Genomic DNA, 21,911 nt, shown 5'->3' on the forward strand with positions numbered 1-21,911 from the left:
AAGGTTTACTTAGTTTTAACCTTTCCTTCTACTTTCGTAGACTCCACACGCACAAAAATCACCCTGTGCCTATGGACAGCAGCATATAGCATGTGCAGTGAATCAAGAGAAAAGAAGATGGGGAGCTACTGGGGCATCGTTGGAGACACAGGCCTTCCCTGCTAAAGGGCTGTGGTTGCCTTGGGCTGGTACAGAAGCCCAAAACAATGTACATTTCTAGCCTACTTCTTTAGTTAGGCTTTAGTTTTCACTAAAATCTTTACATGCATTTTCTGGAGCTTAGTTTTTCAGACAAATTATCTACAAACTATTATCCCTAAATACTTTTTTACATTATTCAGTTTTCATAAAGTAATACGTACGAGTGTAATAAACAAGCACCACCCAGGAGGAAACAGGTCATTTTACAACACAGGCAGTTCCAATTGTGTACTCAGTCTTGATCCACTTTCTTCTTTGTCCCATGCCTCCCCTTCGTCTGCTGCCTCATTTCAAATGTCTATACACACGTCACACAAATGTGAAATATAAAATCCAAGAACCACTCAAGGAGAAAAAAAGGTCAGAAGGAGTAAATACTGCCAGGTATTTATAGTGCAATAAGAGTACTTTTATCTGCTCACAAACATATTGAATGAGTCAGCTTATCAGCAACTACCTCTTCTTGCCACCACCATCAGTTGCAAGCTCTTAGATCTATCCACAGCTTCTCAAGAATGTCAATATTCCTGACCTGTATGTAGTTCACTTATCTACCTGTGTCAGTAATAATGGGGGGATGATACATTTTAAAATAGCAATAGATTGCTTATTACTACTATCTAGGTATGTAACTTTACATTTATCAACCCTGGACTTACTTCATCTGTAATTCTGTGCTTATGTAACTATAATGTCCATGTAATTGAAGTCATGCAGAAGTCAATGGGAGCTGTACCTAAACAACTGTAAAATCTTTCTAAACTGTGAGATTCTTTGAGGTTTTTAGTGTTTTTTATGTTTGTAATGGCACAAAAATGATTGTGAAAATTAGCATTTCGACGTTTTCATGTTCTTATTTGGTGGTTGTGAAATGTGAGTTTAGTCGAGATTGAAAAACAACTCTAAAACTACACAAATTCGAATTTTGATAAAAAGTCCCTAAGTGTCACCCAGAGGACATGGTCACCATTACAATGCAAAGGCGATGGAGGTGAAATGGACATGTACTAAACTGTACCAGATGGAATATGGAAGAAAAGTTGGCCTAGAGTGGTACGGAGACTTACTGTTGAGGCAGAACTCAAAGGAGAACTAAACCCTAAAAATTAATATGGCTAAAAATGCCGTATTTTATGTACTGAACTTATTGCACCAGCTTCTCAATAGCAGCAATGATCCAGGACTTCAAACTTGTCACAGGGGGTCACCATCTTGAAAAGTGTCTGCGACACTCACATGCTCAGAGAGCTCTGAGCAGCTGAGAAGCTAAGCTTAGGGGTTATCGCAAATTATCAAACATAAAGTAATATAAGCTGATGATACAGGGCTGATTATTATATTCTGATGATGGCTGCACTGGTTTCTGTATTAATTATTACTAAAACGCACTCCTTGTTTGTAGTGAAAAAATCAATGTGCTTTATACACAAATGCATTTCCAATGTTTCGAGGATGAGGACCCAGAGAGGACCAAAACGTTGGAAATGCATTTGTGAATAAAGCACATAATTTTTTTTCATTACATACAAGGAGTGCGGGTCCATTTACTACAATGTATTACAAGATTTGACCAACGCACCAATTTTCATATTCTAAATCCGGAAAGAGTGCGCTCACTGTATTGACAGTGTAGGGTTGCCACTTTACCTGTGATGAACTCCGGGGGGAGACGGGACCATGATGCAGCAGGGGGCGGCCAGTGACCTAGCGAGGCTGGGCCATGATGTAGCAGGGGCGAGCCGCGAGACTGTGAAGTTTAGTCACTGTCTGCTGTCATGATTAACTGTTCCTGTTCCTGGGTTATATGTGTCAGGGCCAGCACCCAGGCACCTTTTTTCTTTACTCTTGGGATTTGTTTTTATTCCCTTCTTTACCCACCAGTCTGGAAAGAGTACACAAATTATAGAGCATGTATATCAAGTTAGAGAAACATGAAGTCACAGCACAGAAATATAGGGAGGTGGGGGGCAGCAGAATGCAAGGTTACTACTGCAAAATGAAAAGGGATCTGTAAAGTGCAAATTAAAAATTAAGAGGAATACAGTAGTGGCACCTTCAGATAAGAGACTAGTAAGAGCGCAAAAGGGTGGAAATAGGAGTGTACATGGAACAGCAGAATAGGGGGGGCATCCTGTAAAATAGAGTGTCAAGTGTCAAATCCACCTCACCTATTCACAGTGTCGGACTGGGATGCCAGGGGCCCACCAAAAAATCTTAGGCCGAGGGCCATCGTCCATTTTTTTGATGCCGGCAAATTTTCGCTGCGATTTCGCAAATTTATTCGCGGGCGGCGAATCGCGGTAATTCACCACAAATTTGCGACTGGCGAAAAAATTTGCCCATCACTATTAATAAATACTCTTTTAAAAATCCCATAGAAGAATGGCAGAATTTCCACCACATAGACTGTGGTGTTCTCTAACTTCACTCTTTGAGAAATATTCCCCTGTGTCTTTATGTGGATAATGTGCCTGGAGTGTAAGTACCCACAGCCGTACACTGTTTATTATGCCTCAACCCTCACTATATGAAATGCTTGGAATGTTAGTTCCCACCCTGTGCTTGGGGAGCCTATACCCAGTTATTGTTGTTGAACAGTGTGCTAGAGAAGTTAACTGATGGAGGGGATCATGTTCCTTTACCCATTACTCTAAAATCCAGCTACTTCCAGGGTTCACCCTGTAGCCCCAAGCTGGTGTTAAACTACACCTCTCAATATCCTTAGAGAGGCAAAGGCATTTTGTGTTCTGACAATTATAAAGGGTTATTTGAAGCTACTCCATGTCTGGTCCTTACACTGTAGATAATTAGATTCCCAGTTTCTCATTTGTTTTCACTGTTCTCAAAGTAGCAGTCTATTATGCAGTAGAAATAAGCACTGCATATAACCATCTTGCCACTAGTGAGAGGCAAAGACTAGAACAGCTTCTTGTACTCACCTAACTGCCACAGATATTAAATTCTTGAGAGTTAGCTATCACAGACTTAATAAAGTACAGCACACTAATTTCTCTATCTTCTACAGGACATAAGCAGAGAGGTAAAATCAAAACAAGGAATGGGTTAAGTAGCCTCCCAAAGCACAAAAATTACCCTGCACCTATGGACAGCAACACAAACCATGTGAAGTGAATCAAGAGAAAAGAAGATGGGGAGCAGTGTCCCCCCCTGCAAAAACAAAATCTTCATAGGCCAGCACACTCCGATCCCCATCCTTCCGCAACAGCCCACTCACCACCCAGTTTCCGCCCACTCCATCTGCACAGACTCCCCCCACTCCCCCAGCACAGACTATGCCCCCACAGACTCCACCCAGACTCTGTCCACTTCCTGCCCAGACTCAGCCTACTCCCTGCCCCGTGCTGACGCACTCTGCTTTCTCTCTGCAGGTAAGAGATCGGCTGGGGAAGGGGGGTTCTTGTTGGCAGGGCCGGAACTAGGGGTAGGCAGAATTGGCAGCTGCCTAGGGCACAACTATCGGGGGGCACTGGGCAGGTACCTCTTCTGCCTACCAGCTTGTGTGCTGTGCGGGAGCGAATTACTGCGCATTTCCGCGTGTGCGAATGGCATTGCTGCGTGTGCGCATGTGAACTGCGTTGCTGAACATGTGCACAAGACTGCTTTACCGCACATGTGTGTGCAACGGGAAAAGGGAGGGGGCAAGCTAGAAAGCTGGGCTGCCTAGGGCGCCCAGCCCACCTGGCCTGCTTCTGCTTGTTGGCTATAAAGTAATCAGACCCCCCCCCCCTTTCCCCCAGGCCCCCTGTGACTGCAGGGTTGCTTCCACTATAGTTATACCACTGATGGGGAGCTACGGGGGCATAACTGGAGGCTCAGGTCTTTACTGCTAAAGGGCTGTAGTCAGGAGTGCTTCACCAATGAGGCGAGTTGAGGCTGTCGCCTCAGGCGGCAGTGCCCCACTAGGTACCAGGGGCAGCAAAAATGCTGCTCCTGGTACTTTAAGAGCGAATTTCCGGGAGAGGGGGGGCAGCAGCAACTGCTGCTGCCTCAGGTGGCGGAGGGGCCAGGATCGCCCCTGGCTGTAGTTGCCTTGGGCTGGTACAGAAGCACAATATATAATGTACAAAATTTCCAGCCTTCTTCAGTTAAGCTTTATTACCAAAACTGGCCAAGTCCTTTGTTGTTGACCTACATACCAGTGTGTACAATAAGCAATGACTTGCTCAGGAACAAGAACCCCAATTATCAATCTGTGCCTGGGAACATTATGAGGAAAAGAATATATTATGTCAACAGCGTTTAATTCAGTTTACTACATAACTACTCACAGAATCTAACTAATTTCTATTAAATGCAAAGAAAAAAAAAGGAGAATTACTATATGCCTTGAATGGGTAAATTTAAGACTTCTCTAATCGAAGCCTAAATAGAGACTAGAGTGGTTTCCATAAAAAGTGTGCAGACTGTAGAATGCTGTGTGTTTTATTCATTATTTCTGTGCATTGCGGTTATCACAGTTGTTTTTATAGCCTTGGGTATCTAAATTGAACAAAGGAATTATATAAGGTTTTTTGTCCATTAAAAGGCCCAGAAAAAATGCAAATCCATAAAGAAGAGGAAAATCTGCTTTAAGTCTAAGTGCAGAAATTCTGGGAAGACCAACAAAAAAAATAATAAATTATAATTGCAAGGGAATTTCAGCTATTTCCAAAACCAGAAATCTATGGACACTTGCCACATTTCTCAGCTGAAAATACCAGAGAATCTAAAGACCAACAAAATCATCTATTTAACTATATCAGCGTCAGAAAAAGAAAATCACAAGTTGTGAAAAATTAAGTACATTCAAAATCTCCTTTTAAAATTAAGCTCTAAATAATTCTTACAAAATATAACAGTGAACAAGAAATTATAGACTGGTTCTTGCAAGTGCAATTAAGATTCTCTTTTACAATATTTAGTTGCTGCGCCTGCTGATTCAGCCCACCATATTCAGGGCAACAATAGCACTTACAGTGTCAAAAGATGCACTTGTGCACAATGCAGCACAAGAGGCATGACAGACACACCGGGGCAAATTCACTAAAGGACGAATTTTCACCTCAGAAGGCTTCGCCACACTTTGCGTCACTAAGTAAGACATTAATTCACAGTGTGTATGCTAATTCATCAAAATGTAAAGTTACGTCTCAACAGACGAACGCTGGCAAGGTTTCGCTAGTGTAAATTTGTCAGCACAAGCATTTCATGTAGCATGAACTTCAAATGGTTAAAAAAAAATATTATTAAAGGTGACATTTTACTTATTAACACCCTCTTGGCTGCTCCCTGATTTTTGATATTTCCAATATATGTGCACATGTTGGGGACATGTTAACACGTGAAGCACGGAGGGGAGTGATTACGGTCAGCATATTGCTTCTTTGTAAACGGCTAGCCAATTGTCCTCTAGGCCTGTTAACATATTGCTGATGTCCCTGCAGATAGAATTTCTGGCAAATTTTCGCTAGCGACGGCCACTTCACCCTTTAGTGAATTTGCCCCACTGGTGGCTAGCAAACCTACATGGAAGTGTTTGGAGCAGAAGACGCATGCCAGACTCAATGGGAGCACGACTAAATAGAGAATACATAAACACAAGCAGTGTTAATGAATGAGGTTAATAAATGTAACTTTTTAGTGCTTTTGCAGCTGCATTCATCAATTACACTTATATTTGCAAATTGCAATGCATGATATGATTGGGCAACTTGATTGAAAGAAACCCTTTTTTGTGGCGGCAGTTCTGAGCTGCAGGCATGTACGTAATTACATCAGATCATTATCATTTGGTCAGAACTTAAGAGTTGGTGGCTGACAGCCACACAGAATGAACATCTGTATCAACAAATTGTACCCATATATTTTTTTTGTAATCACAAATTATATAATTGTTTGGTCAGAAAGTCTGATTTTTGTGTGTGGGCATTGTTTGATGCATTTACTGTATATGTCTAGCATACACAGCACTGTACAATTTTGCCATACAGTAATAGTACAAGTATGGGATCATTTAGCTGGAAACTCTTTATCCAGAAAACGCTGAATTAAGGGATGTCATCTCTACCCTAGAGATCATTTTAATCAAATAATTCAGGAATAAAAAATACGGGATTCAGCCTTTTTCAGGATTTGGATTCTGCCGAATCCATGTGCCTGGCTGAACCGAATCCTGAAAATCATATGACATGTTTGTCACACAAACAAGGACATGAAAAAATTTAGAACCACATGAGCTGTGCTCTGTTCTCTTTTAACCTTCCAACAGCTAATTTACATATACAAATTAGGGTTTGGATTCGGTTCGGGATTTGGCCAAAACTTCTATGAAGAATTTGGCCAAATCCCATAAAAGTGGCTTGGGTGAATCCCTAGTTCACATTGTGGATTTGATGCATCACTAGTTCAAATTACACTGCAATTCATCTTCCATTATGTCAGTTTAGTAGATTTATTTCTGATTTGCCTGTATAATGCAAAGTTTATGTTGAATTACCAGTCATCAAAAGTAGGCTGATATTTCCAGTAAATGATTAACTTTTTTTTACTGGCAGAGTGTGAAATAGGGAGCATTTATTATTCAGAGGCTTGTTGACACAGTGGATCATGTCAAAGATAAAGCACGGCAAAATGTGAATCTAATGTGCTAAAACTTGAATGTAAGGGGTTGGAAAAACGCTGGACACAGATATGAATTCACACTGTCTGGGAATATAAACCACTATTGGACCACCTATACTAGATGGAAAATCCACTTTGTATTATTTGAAATGTTAAAAATGCCCCAACGAAGAAAAAAACCTTAAGAAAATCAGTGTATATTGCCTCTTTTAAGGTTTCCGTTCCTCTCCCCTAGTACTTTGGATGCAAAAATGTTCATGTAGTTTTTTACTTGTGTCATAGAAAGAGTTATTTTGTACAGGTAACTTTATCAACTGCACTAACATATTAGCACAGTCTTATAAGACACAGCTTACAGGCAGTCAATTGTTCAGACTCTGTTATACTAAGTTATTTATTGTTGGAAGTATACATTCTCCTTCATTGTGCCTGCCCTCATAACCTTTAACTCCATATTAGGTATGGAGCAACTCACTACCAGGTCTGCAATTTGGGTCAAATAAATCTGTATTAAAAAATAAAAGCGCAAAGAGACAAGGGATAAGTGCTGTAATAAGTTATAGTTCAACATATCCCCGCATACAAAGTTATACTCACAGGATAAAAAAATAGTAATCACATATAAGTTTCTTATCTGTCCGTATGTCCCTATCTCTGTCCGACTCTGTGTTTGTTTAGTGCTCAGAACCAGTCCAGTGCCCGCAATCGGTCCCTCTATGGTCTGGATTTCGAGCTCTCTCTATCCCACACTTGTTCCTGGAGCAGTTTCAGGCAAAGGGACTCCTCACTTTTATCCAACGCATTTCACGGACTCCGATCGGAGTCCACGAAACGCTTTGGATAAAAGTTAGGAGTCCCTATGCCTAAAACTGCTCCAAGAACAAGTGTGGGACAGAGAGCGAAACATTTTTGAAACAAGCGGTGATCCCTATTAACCTTATCTTCAGGAGCACCGCAGGTGTTAATTTGGTGTTCTTGGTTCTAATAAATGGAATAATACCCTTTGTATACTCAGTAAGTGGACTTGTGGGCTTCTGTGGGCCAGCCAAAGGGCAGTATATTTCTGCTCCTGGAATTAATTAACACAGGCTTGCCATGTCAAAATTTATTGGGGTATATTTATCAAAGAGTGAAGTTAGAGATCACCACAATCCTCTAGAGTGATATTCCGCGACTCTCAATTCATTTCTATGGGATTTTTAAAATAGTATTTATCAATGGGTGAAAGTTCACCCTTTGATAAGTACGCCTTTAAAAATCCTACATTTTGGTTTAACCCACACTTTATCTTGTTTACACATTTACAACAACAGATTTTTTTTGTTATCAACGTAATTTTTTGCTATTAACCCTTTAAGTGCCAGCAGAATTTCACATTTTGGTTACGCGAAATGCCAGCCGTTTTTGAAACATTTTGTGCTCTCTCACTTTAGGGGCATTTTCTGAGGGGAAACCTATAGTTTACCTAGGAAAACTATACATTGTTTTTTTCGGTAGAAACTGAGCTTTCTAAATCTGCCTGAGTTTTCATGTATTTCCACCTGTGCAAAAAAATTTATAGTGCTAAATACCAAAAAAAAAAGAAAAATTACCATTTTTCATCGTATATCAATTTATACCAGAAAAATATTTCATTTTAGGGATGAAAATCCAACTGATTTGGAAAGCCTTATGTCTCTCGAACGTGCCAATACCAGATATGTATAGTTTTAGGGAGATTTAGGATTTCTGTACAGCAAAAACTCCCGGCAGTATATTACCGAATTTTGAAAGCACTAAGGCAGAAAACAGCATGCTTTAGATTCCAAGGCAAAAAATCCTGAAACCGTAGGTTTACCCCAGAAAACCATACATTTTTGAAAAGTACACATTCTGCCGATTACAAAATGGGTAACTATGTCTCTCTACTCCCAACTACCAAACATAAAAGCTTGTCTGAAAATAGCGGTTTTTCAAAAAAAAATTCAAAATTCTGAAAAATCATTTCAAAGGTTTTATTTTGCTGCTCCGCATATCCCAAACTATATTAGGTACCAAGAAAAAGCACCTGAAATATGATTGCCAGGGGTCCACTGAACAGTTTGATACCCATTATGCATAGGTTTACCAAAGTATCTGGCATTTAGAGACACCAATATGAAGTTAGCACATCCAAATTGATCAGGACTTTACTTCAGCTACTGAGAAATCAACACATTGACTGCATTTTTTGTGGGGTAAAAACACAGAAATATATGTTTACCCCCCAAACCCATATATTTTTGGAAAGTACACATTCTACTGAATCTAAAATGGGTACCCATGCCTTTCTGCTCCAAACTACTGAGTCGCAAGGCTTTCCCAAAATTGTCGGTTTTGGTGAAATATCTGAAAATTGCCTCAAAGCTTCAACTTCCCAGCACCATATCACCCATGTATCGTTACGCACCAAAAAAAGCACCCTAAATATGATTGCCAGGGTTCCTCCAAACAATTTGGTGGCCATTGTTCATAGGTTTACCAAAGTATCTGGCATTTAGAGGCCTCAAAATGAAGTTAGCGCATACAAATAGTCCTGTGGGTAACCATCTAATGAAAAATCAACACATTGACTGCATTTTTGTGGGGTAAAAACACAGAAATATATGTTTACCCCCCAAACCCATATATTTTTGGAAAGTACACATTCTACTGAATCTAAAATGGGTACCCATGCCTTTCTGCTCCAAACTACTGAGTCGCAAGGCTTTCCCAAAGTTGTCGGTTTTGGTGAAATATCTGAAAATTGCCTCAAAGCTTCAACTTCCCAGCACCATATCACCCATGTGTCATTACGTACTAAGAAAAAGCACCCTAAATATGATTGCCAGGGTTCCTCTGAACATTTTGGTGGCCATTGTTCATAAGTTTACCAAAGTGTCTGGCATTTAGAGGCCCCAAAATGAAGTTAGCGCATACAAACAGTCCCGTGGGGTAACTTCAGCTAATGAAAAATCAACACATTGACTGCATTTTTGTGGGGTAAAAACACAGAAATATATGTTTACCCCCCAAAACCCATATATTTTTGGAAAGTACACATTCTACAGAATCTAAAATGGGTACCCATGCCTTTCTGCTCCAAACTACTGAGTCGCAAGGCTTTCCCACAATTGTCGGTTTTGGTGAAATATCTGAAAATTGCCTCAAAGCTTCAACTTCTCAGCACCATATCACCCATGTATCGTTATGCACCAAGAAAAAGCACCCTAAATATGATTGCCAGGGTTCCTCCGAACAGTTTGGTGGCCATTGTTCATAGGTTTACCAAAGTATCTGGCATTTAGAGGCCCCAAAATGAAGTTAGCGCATACAAATAGTCCTGTGGGTAACTTCAGCTAATGAAAGATCAACACATTGACTGCATTTTTGTGGGGTAAAAACACAGAAATATATGTTTACCCCCCAAACCCATACATTTTTTGGAAAGTACACATTCTACAGAATCTAAAATGGGTACCCATGCCTTATTGCTCCAAACTACCGAGTCGCAAGGCTTTCCCAAAGTTGCCGGTTTTGGTGAAATATCTGAAAATTGCCTCAAAGCTTCAACTTCCCAGCACCATATCACCCATGTGTCATTACGTACTAAGAAAAAGCACCCTAAATATGATTGCCAGGGTTCCTCTGAACATTTTGGTGGCCATTGTTCATAAGTTTACCAAAGTATCTGGCATTTAGAGGCCCCAAAATGAAGTTAGCGCATACAAACAGTCCCGTGGGTAACTTCAGCTAATGAAAAATCAACACATTGACTGCATTTTTGCGGGGTAAAAACACAGAAATATATGTTTACCCCCCAAACCCATATATTTTTGGAAAGTACACATTCTACGGAATCTAAAATGGGTACCCATGCCTTTCTGCTCCAAACTACTGAGTCGCAAGGCTTTGCCAAATTTGGCGGTTTTGGTGAAATATCTGGAAATTGCCTCAAAGCTTCAACTTTCCAGCATCGTATTGTCCATGTATCATTACCAGCATAAAGCATCCTAAATATAAACATAGGGGTCTACTAAACAGTTTGATGCCCAATATGCATAGATATACCAAACTATGTGGCGCACAGAGACCCCCAAATGACAATATGTATAGACATTTTCACGGCTGACGCGCTGGCTGCTGCAATATAACCACTCGGTGTGTGTATTATGCGACATTAGACCACCTAACAGTACAGAGACCCCAGAAAACCATATATTTTCAGAAAGTACACATTCTGACGAATCCAATATGGGTAAATAAGTGTTTCTACTGCAAACTGCCAAACTGCAAAGCAATGCTGAACATAAAGGTTTTTATCAAATTTCTGAAAATTGTCACAAAGCTTGAATTTTACCCCATTATATGCCCCACATTTCGTAACTTATCAGCATAAAACATCCTAAATATGAACGCCAGGGGTCTACTAAACACTTTGATGCCCAATATGCATAGATAAACCAAACTATGTGGCGCACAGAGACCCCCAAATGACAATAGTGTATATACATTTTCACGGCTGACGCGCGCTGGCTGCTGCAATATGAGCACCTGGTGTGTGTATTATGCGACATTAGACCCCCCTAACAGTACAGAGACCCCAGAAAACCATATATTTTCAGAAAGTACACATTCTGACGAATCCAATATGGGTAAATATGTGTTCCTACTGCAAACTGCCAAACTGCAAAGCAATGCTGAACGTAACGGTTTTTATCAAATTTCTGAAAATCGTCACAAAGCTTGAATTTTACCCCATTATATGCCCCACATTTCGTAACTTATCAGCATAAAACATCCTAAATATGAACGCCAGGGGTCTACTGAACACTTTGATGCCCAGTATGCATAGATATACCAAACTATGTGGCGCACAGAGACCCCCAAATGACAATAGTGTATATACATTTTCACGGCTGACGCACTGGCAGCTGCAATATAAGCACCTGGTGTGTGTATTATGCAACATTAGACCCCCCTAACAGTACAGAGACCCCAGAAAACCATATATTTTCAGAAAGTACACACTCTGACGAATCCAATATGGGTAAATAAGTGTTTCTACTGCAAACTGCCAAACTGCAAAGCAATGCTGAACATAACGGTTTTTATCAAATTTCTGAAAATTGTCAGAAAGCTTGAATTTTACTCCATTATATGCCACACATTTCGTAACGTATCAGCATAAAACATCCTATATATGAACGCCAGGGGTCTACTGAACACTTTGATGCCCAATATGCATAGATATACTAAACTATGTGGCGCACAGAGACCCCCAAATGACAATAGTGTATATACATTTTCACGGCTGACGCGCTGGCTGCTGCAATATAAGCACCTGGTGTGTGTATTATGCGACATTAGACCCCCCTAAAAGTACAGAGACCCCAGAAAACCATATATTTTCAGAAAGTACACATTCTGACGAATCCAATATGGTTAAATAAGTGTTTCTACTGCAAACTGCCAGACTGCAAATCAATGCTGAACGTAACCGTTTTTATCAAATTTCTGAAAATCGTCACAAAGCTTGAATTTTACCCCATTATATGCCCCACATTTCGTAACTTATCAGCATAAAACATCCTAAATATGAACGCCAGGGGTCTACTGAACACTTTGATGCCCAATATGCATAGATATACCAAACTATGTGGCGCACAGAGACCCCCAAATTACAATAGTGTATATACATTTTCACGGCTGACGCGCTGGCTGCTGCAATATAAGCACCTGGTGTGTGTATTATGCGACATTAGACCCCCCTAACAGTACAGAGACCCCAGAAAACCATATATTTCAGAAAGTACACATTCTGACGAATCCAATATGGGTAAATGTGTGTTTCTACTGCAAACTGCCAAACTGCAAAGCAATGCTGAACATAACGGTTTTTATCAAATTTTTGAAAATCGTCAGAAAGATTGAATTTTACCCCATTATATGCCCCACATTTCGTAACGTTTCAGCATAAAACATCCTAAATATGAACGCCAGGGGTCTACTGAACACTTTGATGCCCAATATGCATAGATATACCAAACTATGCGGCGCACAGAGACCACCAAATGACAATAGTGTATATACATTTTCACGGCTGACGCGCTGGCTGCTGCAATATAAGCACCTGGTGTGTGTAATATGCGACATTAGACCACCTAACAGTACAGAGACCCCAGAAAGCCATATATTTTCAGAAAGTACACATTCTGACGAATCCAATATGGGTAAATATGTGTTTCTACTGCAAACTGCCAAACTGCAAAGCAATGCTGAACATAACGGTTTTTATCAAATTTCTGAAAATTGTCAGAAAGATTGAATTTGACCCCATTATATGCCCCACATTTCGTAACGTATCAGCATAAAACATCCTAAATATGAACGCCAGAGGTCTACTGAACACTTTGATGCCCAATATGCATAGATATACCAAACTATGTGGCGCACAGAGACCCCCAAATGACAATAGTGTATATACATTTTCACAGCTGACGCGCTGGCTGCTGCAATATAAGCACCTGGTGTGTGTATTATGCGACATTAGACCCCCTAACAGTACAGAGACCCCAGAAAACCATATATTTTCAGAAAGCACACATTCTGACGAATCCAATATGGGTAAATAAGTGTTTCTACTGCAAACTGCCAAACTGCAAAGCAATGCTGAACATAACGGTTTTTATCAAATTTCTGAAAATTGTCAGAAAGCTTGAATTTTACCCCATTATATGCCCCACATTTCGTAACGTATCAGCATAAAACATCCTAAATATGAACGCCAGAGGTCTACTGAACACTTTGATGCCCAATATGCATAGATATACCAAACTATGTGGCGCACAGAGACCCCCAAATGGATATATAGTAGATAAAATTTACAAGGCAAAACAAAATAAGGCAGTAAAGGGTGAAATGCAAAAAAATCCAATAAACCACAAAAATCAATGTTTTTTTTCCAGACTAGTGTTATCGGCCGTCAGAATCACAGTTTGAATATTTTAGATGGGCCAAACAGGTTCTACGGCTAGAAACAAGTGAACACAACATATGCAGAGCTGAAAATGCAATAAAATGGCTAAAAATTCAATAAAATGGCTAAAAATGCACCAAAATACCCAAAATTGCAATATAATCACCGAAATAACATACAAAAGGTATTGCACAGTACGGTTAGCGAATACGCTATGCGTAATGGCAATAAAACATTTTTTTCAGCCAAAAAAAGAAACGATGCGATAAGAAAAAAAAAAAAAAGCCACAATGCTATGTATGTGCGTGTGCGTGTGTACAAATGGTAAATTACATGTTATGTGCGCGTGTGTGCGTGTGCACATGTGTGTAAGTGCAGTGAGTGTAAGTGACCCCCCCAATCCCCAAAAATGTATGTGTAAGTGTGTGTAAGTGTGAATCTAAGTGTGTATTACTGTAATAAGTGTGTGTTGGTGTGTTTGTGTGTGTAATTGTTGCACTAACCTGAAAAAGTCGCTGGAGACTGTTGCAGGCGATCAGGAAGAGCCTCTGGAAGACATCTGCCTCGTGGTTCCTGTCTGTGTGCTGTGGGGGCGGAGATCGTCGATCCGGTGCAGGCTGCAGCAGCAGGACACGTAAGTAACACGTGCCTGCTGCTGTTTTTGGGCCCCTGGGCGATCGCGCCCCAGGGGCCACTCGATCCCCTGCTCTGCTCGTTGCCTAGGGGCAGGGGATCGAGCAGGAACGGAGCGAACGGCTCTAACAGCCGATCCTCCGCTCCTGAACCAGGAAATGCTGCAGAACGTAGAACCTACGTTCTGTGGCATTTCAAGTACCTTTGCCACAGAACGTAGATTCTACGATCTGTGGCATTTAAAAGGTTAATAAATAAGCTTTAACAGCAAAATAAACATGAGATCTACCATGCATAAGATTGATCAGTTAAATGTCCACAATCAAAGCCTACAACTTAAATTCAACTTCCTTTCTGGGTAAATCAGTAAAGACTCTTCAAAAAACATTATAAAAATGTAGGTTGTATGTGAGTGTATACACAGGCAAAAATGGGGCACACAGTTCAGCAGAGTAAGATAAAGAGTAAGGCTTCATTAATATATGCTCTGAGGTTCCCTTTCTGCATGTCTAATTGCGTCATAACTATAAGGTTGTGGGCCCCAACAAAAAATAGGACCAATTTAAAAAGCTGCATTTTTATTTTGCCCCTTTAAACCAATTGGGCCTTACCCATGAACCTACTTGCTTTGACTTCGTGTTCCTATATGTGCTCCTAGAGGGTACCAAGTAATGCAGTAATGCCCACTGGTCACCAATTATATCAAAACTCCATCCATGATTTAGCCAAGACCTGTTCCTGACCCATGAAACATGATTGTCTATCTCGGGGCTCCTGACTGCAGCACCCCCTGTACCCCACCAATCTACCCATCCCTGGGTAGAGGCATGTAAAGATATATGTCTGTAAAGCTTGCCAGCACCTATAACTGTACCTGTTGCTTGAAATTTTATTAATTTAATGTCTTTGACATATATGGTTACTGACTGTAAAGCTTTTAGTACAAAATAAATATCTGTCAGGCACAAAATCTAATGTTTAGCTGTAACCTTTATACTACTAGTTTTAAAAACAAAAAATGATTTCAAGGGATCATTCATGTTGCACTGCACAAAGTTATGTTATGGGCCACATAGCTACTTAAAGCATGTGTTCTGCCACAGGCCATGGCTAACATATCAGTTTATGGTATCATTTTACACTATAGTGCCCTTAGCAAAGGGTGTAAAGTACAAAAATATGCGTATGAGTAAACCTGTAACAAAGTTATAAAGGTGCATCTAAATTGTGCATTGAAACTACATACACCAAGTTGTGTTCACATACTATAGTACTAAGTGTCACAACACATAGGGAACAAGCCTGCAAAGTGCAAGTAAAGATCCCGAAAAACCTGCACCCTACACATTGTATCAGCACAGTGTTGCTCTATGGTTACCTATTACATGCATGCCCCTTTTGATCTTCTATATTCATATTCTGGGTGCTACAGTTTGCTCAGCTTTCAACCTGTAGTGTCAGCCCAGCACCTGCAGAGTTTCATACCCAGAAGTAAAGCTGGGCTAAGCATGACTTGCACTTCACTTGGTAACACATATAATGGATCACCAATTATTCTGTAAAATACAATTTATATAAGATAAAGGTCAGAGTATAATCCAGTAGTTATGATTGTTGCATAAATTCAGTAGAGTATGGGATGTTATATACAGTAGTTGCCATTATTGCATGCAATCAGTAGCGTATAATGCAGGGTTTTACATCCAGTAGTTATAGCTATCGCTTAAAATTAGTTAAGTATGATCCAGGGAGTTATAATTCTTTATATACATCATCTCTGAGTATCTAATGCCTTCCTTGATTATTGCCAAGATTGCCAAGAAACTTCTCTTCACAAACGTTTGATTAGATTTTTTATAAGACCATCTTTTTATAATATAAACAGTGCCCAGTGTTCCAGCAGGGAGCACTGAAATATACAAATGTTGGCACAGGGCTGGCACATGTTGAAAGCTCAAAATACAAGCTACAAAACCGGACATCTATTTGGCACTAGTATACACACATTATATGTAGTTCATATGTACCCCCTTTAGTAATAAAAGGCACAACATTTGCCTGGGTGCAGTACGGTGATTGCTTTTACACAGGTAACCAGTATATGCTACACACTGCTTGGTTGCTATAGGTAATTAGATGTGTAGCAAACTTTGCAACTTTCACAACAACAAGTTGTGGCTTATGTACACTGTTATACCTTCACCTAAACCATTATAATTCAGAGTATATAAACACTAGACACATTTAAGAAATCTTTGCAAATGTAGTGCTAGGCAGTCAGTGCATTTTCAGGAGTGATGGGACAGAATCAGTAGTGTGCAACTGCACTCCCGACACTCATAAAACTGAAATTTCAGTTAGATAAAGGGGTAGTTCACCTTTAAGTTAATTGTTAAAATGTTATAGAATAGTTAATTCTAAACAACTTTTCAATTGACCTTCATTTTTTCTTTTTCATAGTTTTTGAATGATATGCTTTCTTCTTCTTCTGACTCTTTCCAGCTTTCAAATGGGGGCCACTGACTCCATCTAAAAACAAATGCTCTTTAAAGGAGAAACAAACCCTTAATAAAAAAAAACCTACCCCCTACCCTACATAGACCCCCCCCTCTTCCTCCCCAGCCTAGCTGCCCCGCCGGGAAAATGTCCCTAACTCTATACTTACCCCTATGCTGGGAGGGAGGGGGGTCTATGTAGGGTAGGGAGTAGGGTATTATTTATTAAGGGTTTGTTTCTCCTTAAAGGCTACAAATCTATTGTTATTACTACTTTTCATTACTCATGTTTCTATTCAGGCCTCAGTGTAGGTCACAGTGTTCTGTGTCTGTACCTGAGACTGATTATTACTTTGTTTCCTGCCTACAGTGCTGTTTTTGTCAAAAGACAAGTTGAAAACCTTACCTCATGTGACAAAAAGCTGTTGGTAAATTATATATCTATCTATCTATATCTATATCTACTGTATATATTCTTTTCAGTATTTTCAGTAAAAGGGCTGTTCACCGTCAAACACCAGAAACAGAAACATTAAACTTTCAACTAGGAAAAATGATAAAGATGGAAAGCAACTGAAAAAAGTCTGTATTTTTGGTGAACAATTTGAAAACAACTCAACTGAAAAAAAGTGTTGGAAGGTAAATCCAAATTAACTTTTAGTATGATATAGAGATTGATCTTCTGAGACAATTAGCAATTTATTTTCATTTTTTATAATTTGTGTTTTTTAAATCATTTAGCTTTTTCTTTAGAAGCTCTCCAGTTTGCACATCCAGCAATCCGGTTGCTAGGGTCCAAATGAATCTAGCAACCATGCACTGATTTGAATAAGAGACTGGAATATGAATAGGGGAGCCCTGAATAGATAGATGAATAATAAAACGTAGCAATAACAATAAATGTGTAGCCTTACAGAGCATTTGTTTTTTATATGGGGTTCGGCCTAAATATTTAAAAGGGGCTGAACAGTGAGAACTGTGAAGATATGGAATTCTCTCCCTGAATCACTCGTACAGTGTGATACATTAGATAGCTTTAAGAAGGGGTTGGATGGCTTTTTAGCAAGGGAGGGAACAGGACCTGAATGGAAATCTGTGAGTTCTGGCAAATGCCAGAGGGGCTGCTGTAAGTTGCCATAGACAGTCACTGTTTATTGGGCTGGTGGGGGACTGCTTGGAATGCCAGGACCTATTGTGAATCCCAGTCCAAATCTGGGAGGGAATACAGGGTTATGGATTGTATCTTGGAGTCAGGATGGAATTTTCCCCCCTCTGAGGCAAATTGGAGAGGCTTCAAATGGGTTTTTTTTTTTTGTCATCCTCTGGATCAACTAGCAGTTAGGCAGGTTAAAATAGAGTAAATGGTTGAACTTGATGGATGTGTGTCTTTTTTCAACCTAACTTACTATGTTACTATGTAAATAAAGAGGACCAATTGAAAAGTTACCTAGAATTGGCCAGTCTGTAACATACTAAAAGTTAACGTAAAGTTGATCCACCCCTTGAACAAATGCTGTTTTGAATTTTTTCCCCCCATTATGCAAGCCTCTTCATTAAAATATGAATCTAATTTATTTACAATGTTTGGGCACAGACATGTTCCCTTTGAACAACATGCATGTGAAGGGACATACCTTACATGAGCTACAGTAGGAAGTTTGGGACCAATGAACAACATGCTTTTGTTTGGTTTACTGTTAGAGACCCCCTCAACCTTGCAGGCAGATAAAGAAATATGCTGAAATCAGGGCAAAGGAAGCAGAGAGTGACAACTTGCAGATCACAGAGCTGCTGCTGCTGCTGTTGCTGGACAGTGACACAAAAGACATTCCAGAATCTACTCTGTTCAACCTGTTGGTAAAGTAACTTTATGAAACTAGCATTGGTCTGACATACCTGCAACTGTGCCCCGAAGCTCCTGCTTCCTGTTAATGCTGCCTGCTGAGTGTACTCTCTGAAGCAATGACAGGCTCTAGCGTAGCCTCACAGGGAGGCGGGCTGAATGGATTAAGCATAGTATGCAATGTGCGCTTCTATTGGCTTACAGTTCAGGGTCCTGGTTGGCTCGTTTTTTTTATACACAGCCAATGGTGTCTGTGTATGACAGGCAGCCAATTAGAATCGTATTGCAAAACAGCTGGCAATTCATGGTGTGTGGGACTAACTTTCTCACAGTGAAGGAACTCCAGTTAAGTTTGTTGTTGAGTGGACGAGCAGATGTGCAGCCTGTGCTAATGAAAATTAGTGATCTTGCTGTAAGAAAAATGTGACAGGGCTGAGGTGGGATTCTAGCTGAAAATGCCTATCTCTCTTTGCTGGCTTCTGGTTGCCTCCTGGCCAGAGACAATGACCCCAAAAATCTCAGTCTAATTGAATTAATAATATTCAGTGTCGGACTGGCACACAGGGATACCAGGAAAACTCCCAGTCATGTAGTGGGCCCTTTTGCTTCTTCCATTTCATGGTCATTCCCTATTTCTTTATGGGAAGAAATTGAAAAAGAATAGAAAGTAGATCTAAAAGGCCAGCTCCCATATGTAATTACAGGCACTAAGTTTGCCCAGGAGCAGTAACCTATAGCAACCAATGAGATGTTTGCTTTTAAACTGGTGACCAGTGAATTCTACCTGCTGATTGGTCATTAAGGGTTACTGCGCCTCAGTGACGGAACTAGGTGGGGGCGGGCCCCGGTGCGGGCCGTGCAGCCGGGCTCCACCCCCCCCCATCGTCTGTGCGGCTGCAGCCGAATCCAGTGGCACGCGTGACTGCCGGGGGGCCCTTCGGGGATACGGGCCCTGGCCCAATTGCACCCCCTGCTCCCCCGGTAGTTACGCCACTGCTGCTCCTGGGCAAACTTTGTGCTTTTTATTGCATAACCCCATGAGACTAAAGCGGTAGAGTGAGGAAAGGAGGAATAATAGTTTGGAAAGTGGGCCCACAGTCTAAGGTTTTCTGGTGGTAGAGTTGCCACCTTTGTGCGGTTCACTATCTGGGCAGGGGGTGGAGCCATGGTGTCACAGGGGAGGTCCGCAGGATTTGTGGAGAGGCTACCAAGACCCGGGCCTAGGATGGCAGGATTTTAGGGGGTGGCATGCTGCGCTACCACACCCACATAGATTCAAAAACACTGGGGATGAGCAGGAGAGACAATAGTTTTTTTACATTTTCTGTGTGCCAATTCCCATTGCTCCGGTCCTGATGTTGAAAATAAACCCGCGAAAATATAGCCCATGGCCACTTGTATCCACACCCCCCCCAAAAGACCACGTCCAATTAAAAAACAAAAACCTTTATACAAGATTTCATTCCATTACACAATATGACCCAAAAGTATTTTTTGGCAAAGTGAACCCCAAGCATTTACTTACTGGCACAGTGATGACCCCCCAAACATTTAATTTCAGGCACAATGATGGCGCCCAAGTATTTCATGACAGACACAGTGATGGCCCCAAGTATTTCATGACATACACAGTGATAGCCCCAAGTATTTCATGACAGGCACACTGATGGCCCCCAAGTATTTCATGACATATACAGTGATGGCCTCCAAGCATTTCATGACAAACAGTGATGCCCCAAAGCATTTCATGACAGGCACAGTGATGGCCCCAAAGTATTTTATGACAGACACAGTGATGCCCCCCAAGCATTTCATGGCAGGCACAATGATGGCCCCCAATCAAGCATAACTTTTACTGCAATATCTGCCAGATGACAAACCTACCACCAGCAAACCAGCAGGCACAGGAGAAATAAAGTAATTACCAAAAAATCTCCCATTTCTGGGCACAACCACCATTTTGGCATCCTCTGTGATTATCCATTTCCTTCTCTTTGAAGAATTACCTATGGCATTGGTTAAGTACAGGGCTGCCTTATGCCCACTATTGCTGTGCCCCTTACCTTGTGCCAGATTTTTATTAAATGTGAGCGACAAAGTACACCAATGCCCTGTAAGGCTACAAATGTATTGCTATTGTTACTTTTTATTACTGATCTTTCTATTCAGGCCCTCTCCTATTCATATTCCAGTCTCTTATTCAAATCAATGCATGGTTGTTAGGGTAATTTGGTACCTAGTTACCAGATTGCTTAAGATGCAAATTGAAGAGCTGCTGAATAAAAAGCTAAATGTAAACAGAGGCCCAAACAGCCCCACACCAGCCCACTAAATATTGACTTTGTATGGCACCTTATAGCAGCCCCTCTGGCATTTGCCAGAACCCACAGATTGCCAGTCCGGGCCTGATGGCGCCCTATACAACTTAGGCGATACGTAACGTTTATCCTGGGGGGCTAGGATAATAGCCTTCTTCCTCTCTGGGGCCCTTGGCTCAACTAACTAAGTACAATGGGGACCCAATTTAAAAAGAATCTTCGTTGTCAGAGACCAATCCCTGAATCACCCAACCACTCCATGTTGTTTGTCCTCTGCCTTTAAATGCAAGCAGAGAAACAGTCTGTGTGTACACACATGGACCATATTTCAGAATAAAAATGCATACTTAAAAACATTCTGCTCAATGTGTGCACAAAAGCTGATGTCGTGCCTGTCACTGCACTTACGCCATAAAGCATTAGGCTGTTTTCTTCTGAGGAAGGTATAAAAGTATTTGTTCCCCATGCCCCCCATACCTCCATAGAATGGCATAAGAAAAGGAAACACTTGTCAGGGCTCCAAAAAGCAAAGTGTGCTCTTTTGCAGGGTGCAGAAACTCAAAGGGAGTCATAATCAGAATTCTGAAGACACTAAATTGGCAGGGGGGGTGTCCCAACATTTCAAAGATCAAACAATCTGTCTTACCATGTGAAGTTGCTCCTGGATAGCAGGCTGAATGTATGTAATTTAACGTTATGTGTCCTTTAAATAAGCTTATCAACCCTTCATCAGAGCTGTGTTTGTAAATCAGAGCTTTTCCCCAATAAGGGTATTGTAATACAGTCTGTCCTGATCCTGGGTTAATGCACGCCATTGTATAGTT

The 21,911-nt window shown here is 40.8% G+C and overlaps 1 protein-coding gene across 3 annotated transcripts in view; it reads right to left on the reverse strand.

Moving 5' to 3' along the window:
• Window positions 1-18,961, reverse strand: part of nek6.S (NIMA-related kinase 6 S homeolog) — a 168,504-nt gene extending 149,543 nt beyond the window's left edge. The window contains exon 1 of one of the 3 annotated variants that reach the window (XM_018231876.2): window positions 18,823-18,961. The gene's annotated coding sequence lies outside the window, so the exon portion shown is untranslated. Of the gene's footprint in view, window positions 1-1,848; window positions 2,061-18,822 lie in introns of those variants that run through there. The other 2 variants (XM_041574114.1, XM_041574113.1) reach the window with 2 other exon arrangements.
• Between the last annotated feature and the right edge of the window lie 2,950 nt (window positions 18,962-21,911).

The sequence above is a fragment of the Xenopus laevis genome, chromosome 8S, assembly GCF_017654675.1.
Source record: "Xenopus laevis strain J_2021 chromosome 8S, Xenopus_laevis_v10.1, whole genome shotgun sequence".
NCBI lineage: Eukaryota > Metazoa > Chordata > Amphibia > Anura > Pipidae > Xenopus > Xenopus laevis.